The sequence below is a fragment of the Schistocerca serialis genome, chromosome 9 (assembly GCF_023864345.2).
Source record: "Schistocerca serialis cubense isolate TAMUIC-IGC-003099 chromosome 9, iqSchSeri2.2, whole genome shotgun sequence".
Classification (NCBI taxonomy): Eukaryota; Metazoa; Arthropoda; class Insecta; order Orthoptera; family Acrididae; genus Schistocerca; species Schistocerca serialis.
In genome coordinates, this window is record NC_064646.1 from 3,335,413 (window position 1) to 3,356,311 (window position 20,899).

Below are 20,899 nucleotides of genomic sequence, written 5' to 3' on the forward strand. Positions count from 1 at the left end.
CCCACCTCCGACAGTTCGACTCCTACCCTGTATCTCCTCCTACCACTTCTTTTAGTCCATCCTGTCCCCTGCCCTCCTCTGTCCTCCAACAACTTTTGTCTGTCCTTTTCGTGTTGCCCCTCTTTCCCCCTTCTCCTAACTTCTCTGTGTGGCTCCTTTTCGTTCTCTCTATATTTACCTTTCCCTCCCCATTCTCTGTCCACCTCCCCTCTCGTAGTCCATCTCATCGTCTCCCTCTCTCTCTCCATCTCCTCTACACATCTGTCTGAGTCCCACTTATCGTCCCCTCTGTCTTTCTCCTCCTTCTCTCTGTGTCCACCTACCATGTCATCGCATCCCAATGAGATCTGGTTTGTTCTTACCCCCAAAGTATTTCATTCTAGACTATAATTGTGAGGTATAGCCAGTTCTGTTGAAATAGAACTAGTGGTTGAGGAAGAGATGGGGAACACACACACACACACACACACACACACACACACACACACATATATATATATATATATATATATATATATATATATATATATATATATATAGAGAGAGAGAGAGAGAGAGAGAGAGAGAGAGAGAGAGAGAGAGAGAGGGAGAGAGAGAGAGAGAGAGAGACAAAAAGAAGAAGTAATCAAAGCTACACTTATATATAAACATAATTAAGTACAGAAATTTGTATAGTAATTTTGTTTACTGAAATAATCAGTAACCTGTTGTGCAAAAGAAATTTAATTTCCTTAATGGTCTCAGGGGCTGAGTGCCCTTCATAGCTATCGTACTGTTTACGAGTGGCCAAAATAAGACGGATGCAACACATTGCTGTGGTCATGTGTTTGACAGTGCCTGTACAAAGGAAAAGGGCTCTATGAACCACGTGACTACACAAACACACTGCATGCATCTTGTTTTTGATGCTCGCAAGTAATGCGATAGTTATAACTGTTGTGTCTAGGCAAGACAGCCTAGACACAATGCGAGGAAGCCGAAAGGCACGCGCTAAGCGAAAGCAGGATGGCGTGAGGTCTGAAACAGGATACGTAATGAATGCTATAAAGACAAGTACGTAGCTGCTGGAATACTTAACTTTATTCCATCCTTGTGGTACATCTGGAGGTTGTGGCGATACAAGTGAGACTCTTTAGATACATGCAATGTTACTAATGGCGCCTTGCTAGGTCGTAGCCATTGACTTAGCTGAAGGCTATTCTAACTATCTGCTCTGCAAATGAGCGAGGCTTCGTCAGTGTGCATCGCTAGCTACGTCGTCCGTACAACTGGGGCGAGTGCTAGTACGTCTCTCTAGACCTGCCGTGTGGTGGCGCTCGGTCTGCTATCACTGAAAGTGGCGACACGCGGGTCCGACATGTACTAATGGACCGCGGCCGATTTAAAGCTACCACCTAGCAAGTGTGGTGTCTGGCGGTGACACCACAATAACCTTCTGAAGAAGAGCACTAACAGCCTGAAACCAGAAAAGGAAATTAAATACCTTCTGTGCAGTTGGTTGCCGATTATCTTAGCAAGTACAACTACAGCTGCTGAAGATGGATACAATATTATTTTTATGTGTGTTTCTAGGCGCTCTAAAAGATTCCGACGAAATTACTATGTTCCTTCGATAGAGGGGTATTTTTCCTTCAGTTTGGTGGCTAGCTTAGTGTTAAGATCAGTAAGCTACGATTTATCGCTACCATGGCGAGTCAGGCTTCATATTCACAGACGTGGCTGGAAGTTGAAATTGACGGTAATGAATCTACAGAGCCTGGCACCTAATTTAGAGAGTTATTTCTTCAGAACTTGCCACAAAAAAGACCGTGTTGGGTTCGTTACAAAAAATAGTTTTCGTTTTAGCAGTAGAATGTTTTTTTTAGGAACAGAAGACTTCAGATGGGACTCATAACAGCTTCTCTCACTGGACTCTGACGAGAAAACACGTGCTCCCGCTTTCGGTATAATATGCTGCTTGATCACTTAAACCTACACTGTAGACACTGTGTTGACGGTAGTTCCACAGAGTGTGAAAGTCTTAGAGGACTGTGAAAATCAACTATTTTTGACGAGCGATCAGTTTTTTGTTTTATTTTCACGAATCATAATAACACAATGACTAATTCAATGATGGTAGCACCGATCCATCGATCGTCAACCATGCTGCACCTTAGGTAACGGCAAAAATTGTACGGCCACTAAATGTTTCCTTCTCTGTCTCTTTCTGAACTCACTTGCGCTCTCATCAAATGCTTCTGATTACGTAAAACTTATAACTGCATACACATATATCTGAGGAATGTATCTCAGATTTGTCGTCTTGTTTACTTTTAATGGTTGATTAACATTTTGTCACTTCTTCAGTGGGGCTGTTGCTATTCATTTGGTGGGCTTTAATTGACTGCACTTTTGTTTTATTCGAGACTCATTACTACTGGATCATAGTGTTTGTAAGGCTCTACCTTCCTACGACTGCCAAAGTAGCAGAAATCATGCCAAAGGTGACTGAGCGGAAAGTTTTGATATAACTTCGCTTGTCTTCGAATAAGGAAACATTATTTTACTATCAAAATACTAACAGGGTGCCATGAGAAAGGTTCCCACTTGCTACATAACACAGTCGTTGGCAGAGATTACCTGCATACTTGAGACGTTATTCCGCCCTATCCTCGAATGAGTGTTTTTGTAACAGGACAAGTGTTAAGCGGTCACGAGATGACGTCCATGGCACTAGGGAGAGCCATAGAGGGCAAAAATTGTAGGGACGTACAGAGCTTTGAATGCATCCAACAAATAGCTGAGGACCTTAGGTGCTGCTCTGATTTGAGGTGACTGGCACAGGAAAAGAAAGTACGATAGGCCGCACAAACGCAGAAAGAAATGGTGATTCCATCACCCAACAAAAAAGAGGAAGAAGTAAAAGGAGGTTACTATATTTAAAGAAAGTAAATATATTCCTTGATTACTGTTATATTATGTGGAAAAAATTCGTGTCTTCGTAAAAGTTTACGAATGGCATATCTGAAGTTTTGGAAATTGGCTGATAATTAGTTTTGTTCATTGGTGTACACATGAATCTGGCGATTGATCTTCACCTTGTTGTGTAAACAATTAAACATCTAAAGGAAATGTAATCTGTAGTTTTGAGAATACTTAATTTTGGAGACCAACGTGTGTGACAGCAACCTGTTTTACACTCTTGTCAAATGCCTAATAGCTATCACACTGGAGAAATAAAGGGAAACTGAAATTATCTGAGAACCTATTTTCTTCATGATGTCGAGCTGCCTGCTTGACATCAGTAGCAGCCACGAACCTAACAGCTAAATGCGATCTTCAGTGCTGTTAACGGCCCACCAAGAGCCGGAATGTCGGCGGTGTGCCGCTAGGGGCAGCGGTTAGCCGCGGGCAGTCGCGCTGGGCTTAGTCTGATGCTCGCCTGGGGGGCAGTTGGGGCCCCTGAGGGACCGCTGCGGCCGCTGCCGTCTTGTTGGCAGCACTGCAAAATGCACCAAGGGCCGCGTGGCTGCGTCCTCGCGGTCGTACCAAGTCCAAGGGTACCCGCTCACACAGAATTCATGAAAAAGCGGCGAGGCGCCGGTGCGTCCCCTGCCCCACCCCACCCCCCACCATTTGTTTTCCTTACAGTCACGCCAACCAGCCGGCACTAAATACACAACCGCAAGCGTTACGTGAGCGGCCCAGTCAAAGCGCTCCTGCAAGACAAAGTGAATTCTCTATTCTGAGGGAGCCTTTACCACAATAGCAGCCTCCATTATGTCCTTTTTTTGTATCTTTTAAATGTAAGAAACAATGCGCGTGGCTATCGTTAAGGATAGTAGTGCACCACTGAACTCTCCAATACTTTTGATAGTCTGATATCTATCCAATCCCTTGAATCTTATATTCAGATTGTAAGACGTGCATACAGGGTGTTACAAAGAGGTACGGCCAAACTTTCAGGAAAAATTCCTCACACACAAATAAAGAAAAGATGTTATGAGGACATGTGTCCGGATACGCTTAATTTCCATGTTAGAGCTCATTTTAGTTCTTCCACCTACGCTCAATGGAGCATGTTATCATGATTTCATACGGCATACTCTACCTGTGCTGCTAGAACATGTGCCTTTACAAGTACGACACAACATGTGGTTCATGCACGATGGAGCTCCTGCACATTTCAGTCGAAGTGTTCGTACGCTTCTCAACAACAGATTCGGTGAACGATGGGTTGGTAGAGGCGGACCAATTCCATGGCCTCCACGTTCTCCTGACCTCAACCCTCTTGTCTTTCATTTATGGGGGCATTTGAAAGCTCTTGTCTACGCAACCCCGGTACCAAATGTAGAGACTCTTCGTGCTCGTATTGTGGACGGCTGTGATACAATACGCCATTCTCCAGGGCTGCATCAGCGCGTCAGGGATTCCATGCGACGGAGGGTAAATGCATGTATCCTCGCTAACGGAGGACATTTTGAACATTTCCTGTAACAAAGTGTTTGAAGTCACTCTGGTACGTTCTGTTGCTATGTGTTTCCATTCCATGATTAATGTGATTTGAAGAGAAGTAATAAAATGAGCTCTAACATAAAAAGTAAGCGTTTCCGGACACATGTCCACATAACATATTTTCTTTCTTTGTGTGTGAGGAATGTTTCCTGAAAGTTTGGCCGTACCTTTTTGTAACACACTGTATTTCTATTGTCTATTGTCAAACCACAATTTATGAAAGATGTTTATATTTTCTTAATAGGATTAAGTAGGAATAATTAATATTTGTCTTGTTGGAAATAATTGTGGTACCAGGGAATGTCTGCACCAAAGTATTGTTGGCAAGAGAGACCGCAAATTGATATAATTTTTTAACGGGTGGGAGAGAACGAGTATGGATACATTTTAAGAAAAGAGCGGGAAAGACCGCGCATTGATACATTTTGTAATGGTGGCAGGGATTGTCTGCACTAGAAAGCATTGTTGGCAGTAGAGACCGCACTTTACCGTTCGTAGGAAGTCAGTAGTAAGCTAGAAGTGGAGCGAGTCGGTAGCAGGTCTGAAGCGAGAGGTTGAGAGGAGCGGTGTGCCTGCCAGCCTCCAGCTATGATTTACAAGAGATTATAAACGGATGTACAGAGACATCGGCTAACTATTTTCGTAAGAGGAACTAAGATTATTGAACTGTTTTCTTTGCGAAACTCAAGACTACTGAAGGAATGTTCGCACATTGCTAGTTGTAAGATTATTGTAAAAAGTGAGTCCCATTTGAACGTTTGTAAAACATTTCATTACCAACAGTAAACATTTGAAGCGTTTTAAGAATATAATTAATTTTGCCAGCAATATTGCATTACTGATTATAATCCATCCCGAAAACCATCAACTTAAAACTTTCCAAAATTTTGTTGTTGTTAAGGAACAGTTTAACTATGAATTACGTAACTTCAGTCAAATTAATTTAAGAATAACGTCAGCTTTTCTATTACGAGGTGCATCCAAGTTCTAAGGCCTCCGATTTTTTTTCTCCAGACTGGAAAGAGATAGAAACATGCGCATTGTTTTAAAATGAGGCCGCACTCACTGTCAATACGTCCCAGAGATGGCAGTACCGTACGGCAGATGGAATTTTACTGCCAGTGGCGAGAATGAGAACTGTTTTAAATATTTAAAATGACGACGTTTTCCTTACTTGAACAGCGTGCAATCATTCGTTTTCTGAATGTGAAAGCAATTGAAATTCATTAACAGTTGAAGGAGACATGTGGTGATGGAGTTATGGATGTGTCGAAAGTGCGTTCGTGGGTGCGACAGTTCAATGAAGGCGGAACATCGTGTGACAACAAACCGAAACAACCTCGGGCTCGCACAAGCCGGTCTGACGACATGGTCGAGAAAGTGGAGAGAATTGTTTTGGGGGATCGCCGAATGATTGTCGAACAGATCGTCTCCAGAGTTGGCATTTCTGTGGGTTCTGTGCACACAATCCTGCATGACGACCTGAAAATGCAAAAAGTGTCATCCAGGTGGGTGCCACGAATGCTGACAGACGACAACATGGCTGCCGGTGTGGCATGTTGCCAAGCAATGTTGACGCGCAATGACAGCATGAATGGGACTTTGTTTTCGTTGGTTGTGACAATGGATGAGACGTGGATGCCATTTTTCAATCCAGAAACAAAGCGCCAGTCAGCTCAATGGAAGCACACAGATTCACCGCCACCAAAAAAATTCGGGTAACCGCCAGTGCTGAAAAAATGATGGTGTCCATGTTCTGGGACAGCGAGGGCGTAATCCTTACCCATTGCGTTCCAAAGGGCACTACGGTAACAGGTGCATCCTACGAAAATCTTTTGAAGAACAAATTCCTTCCTGCACTGCAACAAAAACGTCCGGGAAGGGCTGTGCGTGTGCTGATTCACCAAGACAACACACCCGCACATCGAGCTAACGTTACGCAACAGTTTCTTCGTGATAACAACATTGAAGTGATTCCTCATGCTCCCTACTCACCTGACCTGGCTCCTAGTGACTTTTGGCTTTTTCCAACAATGAAAGACACGCTCCGTGGCCGCACATTCACCAGCCGTGCTGCTATTGCCTCAGCGATTTTCCAGTGGCCAAAACAGACGCCTTCGCCGCTGCCATGTAGTTATGGTGTCAGCGTTGTGAAAAATGTGTACATCTGTAGGGCGATTACGTCGAGAAGTAACGCCAGTTTCATCGATTTCGGGTGAGTAGTTAATTAGAAAAAAAATCGGAGTCCTTAGAACTTGATGCACCTCGTAAAGAATGACGTCAGCTTTGCTATTAAGGAATAACGTCAGCTTTGGTAATAAATACAGCCACTTATTATGACAGCCCACTAGCAGCTAATATAGTAAAACAGATTAAGTATATTCATGTCGCAGTTCGATGTAGCAGTCAGATGGCGATCCAGTGACAGTAAAAAAGGTAAGGAACAGTTTTGGGTTATTGCAGATAACGACTGAGGGCCACGACGACGACACATTCTATGTATCGTCGAAATAATCAGAAAATCACTTTTAATAAGCAGCAATTAAATTTTTATGCGAAGATTGAGAAAGAGAATATATTTCAAAAGGAAGATTTAATTTGCTATTATTAAGCAAGAGATAGAAATCCTAAGGAAAGGTTTCGTAGCTTATTGTAGAAGGGAAGGTTACGAAACAAAACAGATATAGAGGAGACGGTTATTGCGTAGCAGCAATAGAGATATAGAGGAGACGGGAAGGTTTCAAGATCTACTTTCATTATTGTTCCTAGTACATTTTCAACCACTGAGCTGGGATTCGTCTTTCTCCTGAGACGCAATAAGGATATCTCTAGTCCCTCGTTTGCTGTATGTATTTGTATTACTGGGGGTGCCAATAAAATGGAAAACACAATGTGAATCGCAGGGCCACACATTTAGCTAAATAAGAAGAAAGTGGCCATAACGATAAAACCCTCTACTGTTGCAGGATCTTAGAGCTACTAACACGGAGGTTATTAGCACTCTACAGTTGTAATAATTTTTTATTCCTAAAGACGGAAGCACAATAACTATTACAACTGTAGAGAATTTCACGATCGACTATGTATATGTACGGTTGTCTCATAATGAGGAAAAAAGGAAGTGTTATGATGAGCTTTATATAGCAATTAGACAGATACGCAGTGTGATTCAGTTACCCCTACCTATGGGCTTCATGCAACCTGCAACGCCCTCAAAGACAACATGCAAGTGTTTCAAATGCTCTCGCTCGCTGCATGCAGACTATTAGTCCTACAAAAAAATAATGAACATGACCTTTTTGTAGGAAATTTAATCCAGTTAAATTCTTTCAAATGTTCAAATGTGTGTGAAATCTTATGGGACTTAACTGCTAAGGTCATCAGTCCCTAAGCTTACACACTACATAACACAAATTATCCTAAGGACAAACACACACGCCCATGCCCGAGGGAGGACTCGAACCTCCGCCGGGACCAGCCGCACAGTCCATGACTGCAGCGTCTCAGACCACTCGGCTAATCCTGCGTGGCGTTAAATTCTTTGCTGGAATCGGTTTTCGCCAGAGACCATGGTTTTCAAGTTATTCAAGAAATGCACGTTAGGTCACTTTTGTACATCTTTCTTGAATAATTCGAAAACTGTAGCCTCTAGGAAAACTTATCAGAGGACAAAATTTATCTTTATTAAATGTCCTAGGAAAAGTCCTGTTTATTTATCTGTATATTTATTTTGGTAGACTAAAAGTTTGTGTATAGCGAGAGAGAATGTTGAAGCGGTGTTTGTGTGTAAATCCCATGCACAGGCAGCTGAATCACACTACATAAATGTCTGGGCCAACATTATGATACGGTGTCAAACATATCGTAAATTACGGGAAATTGTTGACATACATTATATATCCCTCAAGTTAACAGACTCTAGTGGTAATAATTAGGTACTAATATATAAACTAATTTTTAAACTGAATTCCTCCCACTCTCTCTTTCGTACTCTTAATCACAATATTTTTTGAAATGTTGTTAAGGTGAATCAGAAGTTGTATCCCACATAGCTATACGTTATGATTTCATGCCTTAGAATAAGGAGCCTAAATCTAATATGTCTGGAACAAATACTTATCAGAAACCCATCTTCAAAAACACCACGGTTTTCCTGTCCACTTAAGAATTGATATGGCCTTGTTATGTGGTGGAATTACAACAATCCTACTGAAGAAAATAACTCTTTGTTTTGTTCTGACCATGCTAATAAGTAATAAATAAATTGTAGTCAATATCTGGTATTTTGTACACTCGGCAATGATAACCATTTTTACTTCTTCCTTTTCTCAGAAACTCATAGCGTAACTGTGGCTAAGGTCCTCTTGAATCATCCTAAATTAGGGTTTCTAAGTGGATCTTCTGTATATATTTTGCATCTGTTGCTCATTTTACTTCATAGAGTTTTTTTTTTTTTTGGTCATCAGTCTACTGACTGGTTTGATGCGGCCCGCCACGAATTCCTTTCCTGTGCTAACCACTTCATCTCAGAGTAGCACTTGCAACCTACGTCCTCAATTATTTGTTGACGTATTCCAATCTCTGTCTTCCTCTACAGTTTTTGCCCTCTACAGCCCCCTCTAGTACCATGGAAGTCATTCCCTCATGTCTTAGAAAATGTCCTATCATCCTGTCCCTTCTCCTTATCAGCGTTTTCCACATGTTCCTTTCCTCTCCGGATCTGCGTAGAACCTCCTCATTCCTTACCTTATCAGTCCACCTAATTTTCAACATTCGTCTATAGCACTACATTTCAAATGCTTCGATTCTCTTCTGTTCCGGTTTTCCTACAGTTCATGTTTCACTACCATACAATGCTGTACTCCAGACGTACATCCTCAGAAATTTGTTCCTCAAATTAAGGCCGGTATTTGATACTAGTAGACTTCTCTTGGCCAGAAATGCCTTTTTTGCCATAGCTAGTCTGCTTTTGATGTCCTCCTTGCTCCGTCCGTCATTGGTTATTTTACTGCCTAGGTAGCAGAATTCCTTAACTTCATTGACTTCGTGACCATCAATCCTGATGTAAAGTTTCTCGCTGTTCTCATCTCTACTACTTCTCATTACCTTCGTCTTTCTCCGATTTACTCTCAAACCATACTGTGTACTCATTAGACTGTTCATTCCGTTCAGCAGATCATTTAATTCTTCTTCACTTTCACTCAGGATAGCAATGTCATAAGCGAATCGTATCATTGATATCCTTTCACCTTGTATTTTAATTCCACTCCTTAACCTTTCTTTTATTTCCGTCATTGCTTCCTCGATGTACCGATTGAAGAGTAGGGGCGAAAGGCTACAGCCTTGTCTTACACCCTTCTTAGTACGAGCACTTCGTTCTTGATCGTCCACTCTTATTATTCCCTCTTGGTTGTTGTACATATTGTATATGACGCGTCTCTCCCTATAGCTTACCCCTACTTTTTTCAGAATCTCGAACAGCTTGCACCATATTATATTGTCGAACGCTTTTTCCAGGTCGACAAATCCTATGAAAGTGTCTTGATTTTTCTTTAGCCTTGCTTCCATTATTAGCCGTAACGTCAGAATTACCTCTCTCGTCCCTTTACTTTTCCTAAAGCCAAACTGATCGTCACCTAGCGCATTCTCAATTTTCTTTTACATTCTTCTGTATATTATTCTTGTAAGCAGCTTCGATGCATGAGCTGTTAAGCTGATTGTGCGATAATTCTCGCACTTGTCAGCTCTTGCCGTCTTCGGAACTGTGTGGATGATGCTTTTCCGAAAGTCAGATATTATATCACCAGACTCATATATTCTACACACCAACGTGAATAGTCGTTTTGTTGCCACTTCCCCCAATGATTTCAGAAATTCTGATGGAATGTTATCTATCCCTTCTGCCTTATTTGAACGTTTAAGTCCTCCAAAGCTCTTTTAAATTCCGATTCTAATACTGGATCCCCTATCTCTTCTAAATCGACTCCTGTTTCTTCTTCTATCACATCAGACAAATCTTCACCCTCATAGAGGCTTTCAATGTATTCTTTCCACCTATCTGCTCTCTCGTCTTCATTTAACAGTGGAATTCCCGTTGCACTCTTAATGTTACCACCGTTGCTTTTAATGTTACCAAAGGTTGTTTTGACTTTCCTGTATGCTGAGTCTGTCCTTCCGACAATCATATCTTTTTCGATGTCTTCACATTTTTCCTGCAGCCATTTCGTCTTAGCTTCCCTGCACTTCCTATTTATTTCATTCCTCAGCGACTTGTATTTCTGTATTCCTGATTTTCCCGGAACATGTTTGTACTTCCTCCTTTCATCAATCAACTGAGGTATTTCTTCTGTTACCCATGGTTTCTTCGCAGCTACCTTCTTTGAACCTATGTTTTCCTTCCTAACTTCTGTGATGGCCCTTTTTAGAGATGTTCATTCCTCTTCAACTGTACTGCCTACTGCGCTATTCGTTACTGCTGTATCTATAGCGTTAGAGAACTTCAAACGTATCTCGTCATTCCTTAGTACTTCCGTATCCCACTTCTTTGCGCATTGATTATTCCTGACTAATGTCTTGAACTTTAGCCTACTCTTCATCACTACTATATTGGGATCTGAGTCTATATCTGTTCCTGGGTACGCCTTACAATCCAGTATCTGATTTCGGAATCTCTGTGTGACCATGACGTAATCTAATTGAAATCTTCCCGCATCTCCCGGCCTTTTCCAAGTATACCTCCTCCTCTTGTGATTCTTGAACAGGGTATTCGCTATTACTAGCTGAAACTTGTTACAGAACTCAATTAGTCTCTCTCCTCTTTAATTTCTTGTCCCAAGCCCATATTCTCCTGTAACCTTTTCTTCTACTCCTTCCCCTACAACTGCATTCCAGTCGCCCATGACTATTAGATTTTCGTCCCCCTTTACATACTGCATTACCCTTTCAATATCCTCACACACGTTCTCTATCTGTTCATTTTCAGCTTTGGACGTCGGCATGTATACCTGAACTATCGTTGTTGGTGTTGGTCTGCTGTCGATTCTGATTAGAACAACCCGGTCACTGAACGGTTCACAGTAACACACCCTCTGCCCTACCTTCCTATTCATAACGAATCCTACACCTGTTATACCATTTTCTGCTGCTATTGATATTACCCGATACTCATCTGACCAGAAATCCTTGTCTTCATTCCAATTCACTTCACTGACCCCTACTATATCTAGATTGAGCCTTTGCATTTCCCTTTTCAGACTCTCTAGTTTCCCTACCACGTTCAAGCTTCTGACATTCCACGCCCCGACTCGTAGAACGTTATCCTTTCGTTGATTATTCAATCTTTTCTCATGGTAACCTCTCTCTTGGCAGTCCCCTCCCGGAGATCCAAATGGGGGACTATTCCGGAATCTTTTGCCAATGGAGAGATCAACATGACACTTCTTCAATTACAGGCCACATATTCTGTGGATACACATATAGAGATATATAGATCCGAAATCAATAACGGAATGCAAAATGTAAACATCACTAACGTGGAATAATAGAAATATATGTGACATCGGACGTATACTTATATTCTGCCTTTCGCAAGACATAAAATTTTATTATCAATTAACAAGACTGTTGACCGTAGGTGTACATAGTTTATTTCAGCAGTAATCACAAAGTAGCGAGGGCAGCCCAGAAGAGCAACTACTAGTGTCACTATATGAATGTGTGAGTTGCTTCATGAAAGAAATGGGTTTTACTTAGTCAAGCGGCTGCTCACAATTGTTGTGGAGTAACCAATGCAGAATATGGCAGATACATGGTCTGCGACGGATTGGGAGCAGAGTTCTTACAAACAAGACAATCAGTTTTTTGCAGAGGAAGGGTTGTAAAAGTTTATGGCCTTCAGGCCAATACAAATGGGAAGATTAGACAAGTGAACACTGATTCAGGCTGGAAATACGGTGTGGGACAAATAAAAGTTGCGACGAGTGGGTACAACTGGATGCAAATGTTTGCGTATAACCACACCCTGTGAAGCGCGCATCACCTGTACACCAGCCACGTGATCCACACCCGTTCAGAGCGTAGTGTGGGCTGTGCCAGTGTGAGTGGAGCAGTGTACATCGGACGATGGTACTCACAGTGAAGCAGGGGGTGTTTGTTCTGGATAGTTACGTGACCACGAAGTCACAGAGACTGTGCGATCAGCAGTTTTCTGAGAAGTTTAATGGATTCAAAGTGCCGGTAAAGATTGCCATGCAACGCTTTGTCCTAAAATAGCATCAGACCAGATCTATTTTGAATAAGCCAAAAATCATTGCGAAACGTGCCCGTACGTCAGAAAATGTGGCAGCAGTTCACCAGAAAATGCTTCAGTGTCCTACCAAATTAACCCGACGCCTGTCACAAGAGACCGACGTATCACGTCGACCGTGCGGAAGAATACACCACCTGGACATGCAATCTAATCGCCGTCCTTGCCATGAAGGTCATCTGACCTGTCAGTGTGCGATTACTTTGTGCGGGGGGCCCTGGAGTCTAAAGCGTATGGCTACAACCCTCACAGTCTTCAGGAACTGCAGATGAACAATTCGGAAGATATTGCAGCAGTTCCAACATTCAAGCTTTGACCCGCCTTCAGCAACTTGCTGACCAGTGCGCAGAAGTAATAAGAAGTGAATTATGGTCACTTTATCTGCTGAAGTTAGTACTGTGTGTCCTTTCCTCTGCTGAGTTTCTTTGTACGCTGGAACTCTGTTCTCCAGATCTTTTTTGCCCCATCCTGTACAACTTAAATGGAGGACAAAGACAGAAATATTTAGGAAAATTATTGTTGATTTTATTTCAATCTCTGTCCTCCCCTGCGAGTAAATCTCTACAGCTATCTCTAGTATGTTGCAGCTCATTCCCTGATATCTTAGCAGATGTTCTACCATCCTGTCCCTCCTTTTTGTTAGTGTTTCCCATATGTTCCTGGCTTCACCGATTCTGTGGAGAACCGTCTCATTCCTTATCAGTCCACTTATTTTGCTACATTCTCCTGTAGTACCATATCTCAAACGCCTTGATTCTTTTCTGTTTCGACTTTCCCACAGCCTCTGATTCACTGCCACACAATGTTGTGCTCCGAACGTACGTTCTCAGAAATTTCTTGCTCAAATGAAAGCATATGTTTCATACCAGTAGACTTCCTTTGGGTGGGGATGACCTCTTTCCTGCGGTAGTCTGCTTTTTATGTCCACCTTGCCTCCTCCGTCCTGGATTATTTTGCTTAACTTCGTCTACTTTGTGATCACCAATTTTGGTCTTATGTTTCTCACTGTTTTCTTTTCTGCATATTTCTTCGGTTTACTCTCAGTCCATATCCTGTAATCATTCGCCTGTTCATTCAACAGATCGTGTTATTCATATTCACGTTCAAAGAGGTTAGCAATGGCATCAGCGAATTATATCATATCCATTCACACCGAATTTTAATCACACTCTTGGACATTTCTTTTATTCCTGTCCTTGCTTCTTCATCGGATAAATTGAACAGTAGGGGTGAAAGACTGCATCCCTGTCTCTCATACTTTTTAATTCGAACACTTCGTTCTCAGTCTTCCAGTGTTATAGTTCCCTCTTGTATACTACCCATCTTCTCCTATAGCTTACTCCTATTCTCCTCAGAATTTCGAAAACCTTGCACTGCTATACGGTATCGAGTGCGTTTTTCTATGTCTACATATCCTATAAGCCTGTTCAGACATTCTTTTAGTCTTGTTTCCATTATCAAGCCCAATGTCAGAACTGCCCTTCCGCTGCCTTTATCTTTCCTAAAACCAATTTGATAGTCATTTAACAAATCCTCAGTTTCCTTTTCCATTCTTCTGTATATTATTCTTGCCCTCAGCTTGAATACACGTGAGGCTAAGCTCATTGTGTGATAGGTGTCACACATGTCTGTCCCTGCTATATCGGAACTGTAGTGATGATACGTTTCCGAAAGTGTGATTGTCACGTAGATTACAACTTGAGTAGTCGCTTGTTTGCCATTTCCCTCGATCATTTGAGAAATTTCGATGGAATGTTATCTATTCACTGATTTTAAATTCAATGACGGTAGCTCTGAGTTTACCATATGCTTAATCAGTCCAACGACTGTTTCTGGACGTAACTATCGACCTGGTGTAACCAGAAACATCATTCATCCTACAAGGTGACACGTTTCCATAGATCCAGGTCCAATCTCACTTATACCAAGCTTTGTACAATCGAAATTGACAGAATAGTTGGGTGGAAATGGGAACAGGAGGGGTCGTCTGTTGCGAAGCTGCGTGTTCAACTGTGCGCTGAAAGGTTTGATCCAAAACACTTATACCCGCTGCAGCTCTGCTCTCTGCCGCACAGCCACGGATCGACTCTTATACTGCCATACACAACGAACAATCCTGATTTAATTCGACTACGTTCCATTATTTTCTCCAGGTTTATCTTATAATCTCTTCTCATGTAATTTCTTCATGTATGGGTACATAGTCGCCATGCAACTTCTAAATGATGGAGCCGCTTTAAAACCATCGCAGGCTGTCAGCCTTTTACGTAAGTTCCCTTTATTGCACGGCCGTTTCACAGGGAATTTAGGACGCAATTTTATGTCGATTATTCCATGATGCTGTGTAGATCATGAGTTGCTAAGAAATGTAAGCATATAACGTAATTTCCGTGTAAAATTGGTTGAGACTTGCAAAGCGGTAAAAATTAGCTACAGACCAAGACTATAAATTCTCCGAAAGAAAATTCGTACGCAAAAGACTTCTTTTTTATACGATTAAAGTTACGTAAAAATGTATGCTTTTTCCATTGAAATATTCTTAAATCACTTAATTTAATTTTAGTGTCGCGAAAGTTTAAATTAAATTGTTTGTGTGTAATAGTCTGTATATTTCACCCACTCCCCCTTCTGATGAAAAGCCACAAGGTTTCTAAATGCTATTGTACACACTTAACAATAGTTATTCGTTTTGTCCCCGCACTGTGTCATTTACAGAATTGTTGTACACGTCGAGATCAAATGAACAGCTTTATGGCTTATTCACTGCTAACAGTCGGCAGAAAAGTTACGCATTTCCCCTCCGAATCACAGGTGTTTCCGCCACCTGTAATCCCATTTGAAGCCCACAGACAAAGAGCTGCATGTGGCGCAGTGACCACGCTGTCAGTCCCGCTGAATGTATTTCGCTTCGGTAACAACATCGTGGTTGCGCGTGCACCCATCCAGGTAGTTGCACCTTTTCTGTCGTCAGTTGCAAGTACACTATCCCTGAGGACTGAACTACCAGGCGACATTACACGGGTCTACACATCGCTTTTCGTAAGCGACTGGCCAGCCCCGTAACGTAGTTTGGGACATCGTTGTTCCCTCACAGCTGGGAGCAAACACTCGGGCTGGCTAACGACAATAGGTGAAGTAACGTCAGTGTCGTTTGTTCCCGCAGTGCGTAGTGCGGTATGGCGGCCGAATGGAGGCCTTTGAAGGTCTCGACCGTGTGCAGAGAGCTGGCCGCCGACAGGTGGCGAAGTCTTTTGTGAGGCGGCGTCCCATCCTGGGGCTTATTTTAGACACCACTTGAGCACAAACAGGCTGACCTGCCTCTCGGGAGGGGTGTGAAAACGGTCGGAACAGAGCCCCCACAGCCGCGAACCCCCTCGGGGCCTTGACGTGTGTGACACAATGAACGCAATGAGAGAGCAAGTAGTCTGTCGCTGAATGCGTGTGTGCTCGTTTAACGAGTCTTTGGGAGGGCTGTGATAGTCTGACGCCACTGACAGTGTATTACTGCTCGCGGTGTCAGCTACAGCGGCTAACGAACCTCGTACCGGATACGAGGAAGACATTGAAGAAATTGACTGATGTGTTAACGTTCCCATTTCTTCATACCGAGTTTTCCTATCAGGAGTGTTGTAGTTATTTCTTTGTAGGACAGAGACAATAAGCCGGCCGGAGTGGCCGTGCGGTCTAGGCGCTACAGTCTGGAACCGCGTGACCGCTACGGTCGCAGGTTCGAGTCCTGCCTCGGGCATGGATGTGTGTGATGTCCTTAGGTTAGTTGGGTTTAGTTAGTTCTAAGTTCTAGGCGACTGATGACCTTTTCATAACTGTTGCAGTCTACAGCCATTTAGCGACAGGTTATTGTAGCCAAGCATTAGTCTTCCTCTACAACTGCCAACACCCCTCTCCCAGAGGGTGCCTCCCATCCATTACAAAACAAGTGTCATGTGGCTGCGGCAAAGTGTATATAGGCGAAACGGGAAGAACTGTTAAAGAACGCACTAAGGAACCCGAACGCCAGCGGCTAAAACAAAGTGCAAGATCGGCAGTAGCGGAACATCACGAGAACTGTGGCTCTGACATCGAATTTAATAGCGTACGTGTAAGAAGGTTGTATACATGGAAGAACCCTGGAGATACTAAAAGGTATCAGATTATATAATGGTAAGAAAGAGATTTAGGAACCAGGTTTTAAATTGTAAGACATTTCCAGGGGCAGATGTGGACTCTGACCACAATCTACTGGTTATGACCTGTAGATTAAAACTGAAGAAACTGCAAAAAGGTGGGAATTTACGGAGATGGGACCTGGATAAACTGAAAGAACCAGAGGTTGTACAGAGTTTCAGGGAGAGCATAAGGGAACAATTAACAGGAATGGTGGAAAGAAATACAGTAGAAGAAGAATGGGTAGCTTTGACGGATGAAGTAGTGAAGGCATCAGAGGATCAAGTAGGTAAAAAGACGAGGACTAGTAGAAATCCTTGGGTAAAAGAAGAAATATTGAATTTAATTGATGAAAGGAGAAAATATAAAAAGGCAATAAATGAAGCAGGCAGAAAGGAATACAAACGTCTCAAAAATGAGATCGACAGGAAGTGCAAAATGGCTAAGCAAGGATGGCTAGAGGACAAATGTAAGGATGTAGAGGCTTATCTCACTAGGGGTCAGATGGATACTGCCTACAGGAAAATTAGAGAGACCTTTGGAGATAGGAGAACTACTTGTATGAATATTAAGAGCTCAGATGGAAACCCAGTTCTAAGCAAAGAAGGGAAATCAGAAAGATGAAAGGAGTATATAGAGAGTCTATACAAGGGTGATGTACTTGAGGACAATATTATGGAAATGGAAGAGGATGTAGATGAAGATGAAATGGGAGATACGATACTGCGTGAAGAGTTTGACAGAGCACTGAAAGACCTGAGTCGAAACGAGGCCCCCGGAGTAGACAACATTCCATTGGAACTACTGACGGCCTTGGGAGAGCCAGTCCTTACAAAACTCTACCATCTGGTGGGCAAGATGTATGAAACAAGCGAAATACCCTCAGACTTCAAGATAAGTATAATAATTCCAATCCCAAAGAAAGCAGGTGTTGACAGGTGTGAAAATTACAGAACAATCAGTTTAATAAGACACAGCTGCAAAATACTAACACGAATTCTTTATAGACGAATGGAAAAACTAGTAGAAGCCGACCTCGGGGAAGATTAGTTTGGATTCCGTAGAAATACTGGAACACGTGAGGCAATACTGACCGTACGACTTATCTTAGAAGAAAGATTAAGGAAAGGCAAACCTACGTTTCTAGCATTTATAGACTTAGAGAAAGCTTTTGACAATGTTGGCTGGAATACTCTCTTTCAAATTCTAAAGGTGGCAGGGGTAAAATACAGGGAGCGAAAGGCTATTTACAATTTGTACAGAAACCAGATGGCAGTTATAAGAGTCGAGGGACATGAAAAGGAAGCAGTGGTTTGGAAGGGAGTAAGGCAGGGTTGTAGCCTCTCCCCGATGTTATTCAATCTGTATATTGAGCAAGCAGTAAAGGAAACAAAAGAAAAATTTGGAATAGATATTAAAATCCATGGAGAAGAAGTAAAAACTTTGAGGTTCGCCGATGACATTGTAATTCTGTCATATACAGCAAAGGACTTGGAAGAGCAGTTGAATGGAATGGACAGTGTCTTGAGAGGGGTATATTAGATGAATATCAACAAAAGCAAAACGAGGATAATGGAATGTAGCCGAATTAAGTCGGGTGATGCTGAGTGAATTAGATTAGGAAATGAGACACTTAAAGTAGTAAAGTGGAGCAAAGTAACTGATGACGGTCGAAGTAGAGAGGATATAAAATGTAGACTGGCAATGGCAAGGAAAGCGTTTCTGAAAAAGAGAAATTTGTTAACATCGAGTATAGATTTAAGTGTCAGGAAGTCGTTTCTGAAAGTATTTGTATGGAGTGTAGCCATGTATGGAAGTGAAACATGGACGATAAATAGTTTAGACAGGAGGAGGATAGAAGCTTTCGAAATGTGGTGCTACAGAAGAATGCTGAAGATTAGATGGGTAGATCACATAACTAATGAGGAAGTATTGAATAGGGTTGGGGAGAGGAGAAGTTTGTGGCACAACTTGACCAGAAGAAGGGATCGATTGGTAGGACATGTTCTGAGGCATCAAGGGATCACCAATTTAGTATTGGAGGGCAGCGTGGAAGGTAAAAATCGTAGAGGGAGACCAAGAGATGAATACACCAAGCTGATTCAGAAGGATGTAGGCTGCAGTAGGTACTGGGAGATGAAGAAGCTTGCACAGGATAGAGTAGCATGGAGAGCTGCATCAAACCAGTTTCAGGACTGAGGACCACAACAACAACAACAACAACATCGTGTACTGGCTAATGAAACAAACATTTGTTGCAGAAAGGTGCGAGAATGGGTTGAAATTTCTAAGAATGCATCTAATATCAATAGAGAGGATGGCTATAGCTTTCCGGCATCATGGCTCCCCGCCATCAAGGAAGTAAATACGCGGCCGCGGTGTGTCAGTGGCATAAGCAATGCGCTGCAAGTCACCTCGGTGGACAATAATATTTTGGGTAAACATTCACCCTCTCTTGCTCTGTCCGTTTCGAATCTAACCACTGATGACGACCAACCAATAGCGGTAGCAGGCATTTCAACCAATAACCCTTCTCCAGCATAAGTGTGGAACAGTGCCTTTTTATACAATGACTTGCCGTCTGGGGTGGCCGAGCGGTTCTAGGCGCTACAGTCTTGAACCGCATGACCGCTACGGTCGCACGTTCGAATCCTGCTTCGGGCATGGATATATGTGATGTCCTTAGGTTAGTTAGGTTTAAGTAGTTCTACGTTCTAGGGGACTGATGACCTCAGAAGTTAAGTCCCATAGTGCTCAGAGCCATTTGAGCCAATCTATGCAATGACGATGACCGCCAATGGTATCCACAGGAGATGAGCTACCAACGCCCCTTATTCTGGATTTGCCCATGACTATGGCCCACCAATGGTAGCCATTTGAATTTTAAACAATACTACTACTTCTCCAGCACGAACGCCAGAAAACTCCCCCTTTATAAGTGTACGCGACACTCGTCTCTGACAGTGTTCTAGCAGTAGTGGACACCAAAAGATCCTGAGGAAGATTCCATCAGAGGGATCGAAACGTCGAACATTTTAGAGTAAACATGACGCGCCCTAATAACCCAGAAGATTTTAACTTCAGTGACAACGGCCACGAAAGCCTGCAGACTTACATAAAACAAGTACTTGTTGGTAGATAGAATGTCTACTTCGTGTGTGTGTGTGTGTGTGTGTGTGTGTATATGTGTGTGTGTGTGTGTGTGTGTGTGTGTGTGTGTGTGTGTTTGTGCATGTGTGTGTGTGTGTGTGTGTGTGTGTGTGTGTGTGTGTGTGTGTGTGTGTGTATGTGTATGTGTATCGACCAATTCTGTTACTCAAATTACACAATAATTTTTCACCTCCCCAGCTATATCTAGGACTTCTTCGTTAGTGAGCCACAGCATACCTCCTTAGCCTCGCATAACAAAACTTTCTATTTCTTTCTTTCGCGAGATGCTTATCGTTCCCGTACGATCCAGTATAAGGCTACACTTTGCCTCTCATAAAAAAACTTTGTATATCTTTCTTTCGCGAGATGCGTATCGTCCCCCTATCATTTCCACTTCAGAAAAATTCTTTCATAAGAAGACTTCCTGCTATGTACGTTTGTAATAGATATTAGCTAGTTACCTGCTTACATCTTTCATAGATCATTTGAACGATACTTTTACCGAAATTATGTGGATCGAGTGATGCTATAGCATTTGTGTACATGATTACTGTTAGCATTATTGAACAGACTAATTTTTAGTCCTACTCATGCCACTACACCATGAATGTCTCTCTGCCGGGCTTCAAAAATATGGAACCGTATGCGGTGAAATCGGGATGGAGTGGAGGATGTGTTGGTCTTCCCAACAGTGAAACTTCTGCAGTGTATTAGAAACAACATGTACGCGAGGTCGGGGGGAGTCATAATGACTTTCTCTGGTTGCAAGGGCGCGCTTGTCGCTTA